The 3,760-nt window shown below is 41.4% G+C and overlaps 1 pseudogene; it reads right to left on the bottom strand.

The window, feature by feature from the left end:
- Positions 1-1,972: 1,972 nt before the first annotated feature.
- LOC117356078 lies at positions 1,973-2,147 on the bottom strand (annotated as a pseudogene).
- Between the last annotated feature and the right edge of the window lie 1,613 nt (positions 2,148-3,760).

The raw sequence follows: 3,760 nt of genomic DNA on the forward strand, positions 1-3,760 counted from the left end.
TACTAATATTTCAGATACAAAAGACATAAATAATAAACTGGATAACATACATGATTGGCTATACTCAAACAAACTCGCACTCAACATAAATAAATCCCGTGTGCTTCTACTTCCCATCAAAAAATCAGAATCATTACTCGGAACTATTTCTATCAAATCCACTCCATTACAAATGGAAACAAAAATTAAATTACTCGGCGTCATCATCGATAGCAATCTCACCTTCCATGAGCATATCAGCTCTGTAGTAAAAGTATGTTTTTTTAAACTCCGCATTATTAGATCTTTAACTTCCATTCTGAACACTGACTCTATCACCATCTTGACCCACTCTCTGGTAATTTCTCACCTAGATTACTGCAATTCTCTTCTTAATGGCCTCTCACAAAAAGAACTACGACGCCTCCAACTAATACAAAATACCGCTATAAAACTTATCTATAAGAAAAGTAAATCTGACCACGTCACTCCTCTCTTAAAGGAAGCTCATTGGCTTCCTATCTCCTACCGTATTACTTACAAAATCATCCTTCTCACTTTCAAAATCAAACTTCTACATCAACCAACTTTTCTTGACAAGCTTCTTATACCTCAAAGTTCCCATCGCACATTGAGATCTTCAGACCAAAAACTCCTTTTTATACCGTCCCTAAAAGACTTTTATTATACTCGTAAAACCAATTTCGCTGTTACCGCCCCAACATTGTGGAACTCACTGCCACAACATCTCCGTGATGAACAACAACTTGCTAAATTTAAGACAAATTTAAAGACATTCTTATTTCGGGACGCATTTAACCAAACCTAAAAAAAAAAATCCATTTTTTCTTTCATTAGGCAAGTATCCATTATTCATTACTTTAACGCTCCCCCCTCCTCATGTTCATCCCCTCCCCACTCTCTCCATTTCTTCTATACAATGTAACTTTTTCCCTTCCCCCACAATTTCCTCACTTTCCAGTATGTCAAGTCTTTGTCATTTATGTTTAATTTAAGATATTTCCATTCACATTCTACTACTATTAATTCTTTTTAATCTGATTGTTAACCGGCCAGACAATTGTTTGATGGTCGGGATATTAAAAACCAATAAACTTGGAAACTTGGAAACTTGGGTACTGTGCCGTTGGCATGAGGAAAGGCTCTGGGGGTGCTTTGGTGGCGAGTTGGACCCCACTTACAACGGAACATCATGTTTCCGGGGCCTTCTGAACATTCTGAAGATCAAGGGCCATCGGGAGAAGAAGGAGTGACATGCTGGAGTAAATTGCATGTGTGCTGAATGAAGGACAGACATGCTGGAGATAACCTGGGGTAGGGGGAAGGAAGGAAATAAATAAATGAATGAATGAATGCTGGACATTCCTGGGAGACAGAAGCTGGAACATAACATAACATTGTGCTTGTTAACTGCGTAACTGTAAAGTTCAACGTAGTTTACAAAAGATTATAAAAGTAAACATGATTACAGGGAATAGAATAAATTAATTAGTCAAGTGCTTGGAAAAAAAAAGATAGGTCTTCAGCTGTGTTCCACAAATGTTTGTAGGAGTAAGTTGTGAACCTGTTCGAAATTCTTTATCATGAGAAGCTGCTTGAAACGCTAAAGTAGGATTAAGAAATTTCCTGCTTTTACAACCCTGAACAGAAGGAAAGCTAAACAGGGCATGCAAATAAAATCATGAGCAGGTCAGCAGGACTCCATGCAGAATGGTGAAAACTGGGCGCAGGGCAGATTCCCATAGAGAAGGAAGGAGTACTGCTTTGGGGTTGGGTACAAGAGAAAGAATAAAAGAAGCTGGGTGGGGGTGGAATATATGAACAGGAAGAATGACCTTGGAGACAAGAAGAAGAAGGATAAATACAGTGGAGGACCTGTGAGTACTAAAGGGTACAGAGAACTACAAAGAAAATGAGAAAAAGTCACCATGCTTTTTATCTATTTCTTTTAAACTATAACATTTTCCCCAAAGAGAGGTGCACCATTCCTGGAGATACTACAATACTAGGTTGATGCAAGCTCCTAATCCATCTCCCTGATCCAAAAATCAATTTAATATATCATCCCTAGATAAGGAACATATCAGATATTAAACTGATAAGAACAGATACTACACTTGATCTTAGCCAAAAGGCTGAGAAGCAATACTGCAGTCTACTCAGTACCCAGCAGCCCTCTGTTCCTCTTCTCTTTCTAACTCAGGGAGAGTACTCAAGGCACTAGAGCCCAGTAACGACTCGAAACAAGGGCTTTAATCCTATCGCTTTCTTCCACAAAATGCCACAAGCTTTCTGGTCTATAAGCCTAGTAGTTTTTTGTTGTTGTTTTTTTCAAACAAGTCCTCTAAGAGAGCTGGCTTTAATCTATTTCCAGATCGATTTTTCTTGTTCCTGTTGTTTCTCCGAGAGTCAGGTGACTCATTGATATTTGCATTGGCCTGCCCACTTCTCTGACGTTTCCGCTTTGGCTGAGTTGCTCTCTTCTCTTCCACTGCACTGCAACAAGGGGGTCGGAACTGCTGAAATCTCCATCAAAACCTACTCCAGCCCATCTACACCCTCCCAGCCATTGAAGCCCTCTCCAGCCCATCCTCCCCCAAACAGCCATATACAGACCATGCAAGTCTGCCCAGTACTGGCCTTAGTTCAATATTTAATATTATTTTCTGATTCTAGATCCTCTGTGATCATCCCATGCTTCTTTGAACTCCGTCACCGTTTCTTCACCACCTCTCTTGGGAGCGCATTCCAGGCATCCATCACCTTCTCTGTAAAGTAGAATTTCCTAACATTGCGCTTGAATCTACCACCCCTCAACCTCAAATTATGTCCTCTGGTTTTACCATTTTCCTTTCTCTGGAAAATATTTTGTTCTACGTTAATACCCTTCAAGTATTTGAATGTGTGAATCATATCCCCCCTGTTCCTCCTTTCCTATAGGGTATACATATTCAGGGCTTCCAGTCTCTTCTCATACATCTTCTGGCGCAAGCTTCCTATCATTTTCGTCACTGTCCTCTGGACCACTTCAGGTCTTCTGACGTCCTTTGCCAGATACGGTCTCCAAAACGGAACACAATACTCCAAGTGGGGCCTCACCAATGACCTATACAGGTCTTTGTATGACTTTGTACCTGTACAACTTTGTACCTGTACGACTTCTTCCTTCTACTGGCTACGCCTCTCTTTATACAGCCCAGCATCCTTCTGGCAGCAGCCACCGCCTTGTCACACTGTTTTTTTTGCCTTTAGATCTTCGGACACTATCACCCAAGGTCCCTCTCCCCGCCTGTGCATATCAGCTTCTCACCTCCCAGCATATACAGTTCCTTCCAATTATTAATCCCCAAATGCATTACTCTGCATTGAATTTTACTTGAGAGGTATTAGACCATTCCTCTAACTTTTGCAGATCCTTTTTCATATTTTCCACTCCCTCTTCAGTGTCTACTCTGTTACAAATCTTTGTATCATCAGCAAAAAGGCACACTTTTCCTTCTAACCCTTCAGCAATGTCACTCACAAACACCTGGTACGCCAGAAGGAGTCGGACATGACTTGGAAGCTGAACTGAGACAGGAATGCAGGACTGGAAGTGTAACAGTGATGGGGGACTTCAACTACCCGGGGATAGACTGGAGTACGGGTCACTCCAACTGCACTAGGGAAACAGGATTTGTAGAAGCCGTGAGGGACTGCTTCATGGAGCAACTAGTCAGGGAACCGACGCGAGGGGGTGCAACTCTTGACCTCATCCTAA

The sequence above is a fragment of the Geotrypetes seraphini genome, chromosome 2, assembly GCF_902459505.1.
Source record: "Geotrypetes seraphini chromosome 2, aGeoSer1.1, whole genome shotgun sequence".
Taxonomy (NCBI): Eukaryota; Metazoa; Chordata; class Amphibia; order Gymnophiona; family Dermophiidae; genus Geotrypetes; species Geotrypetes seraphini.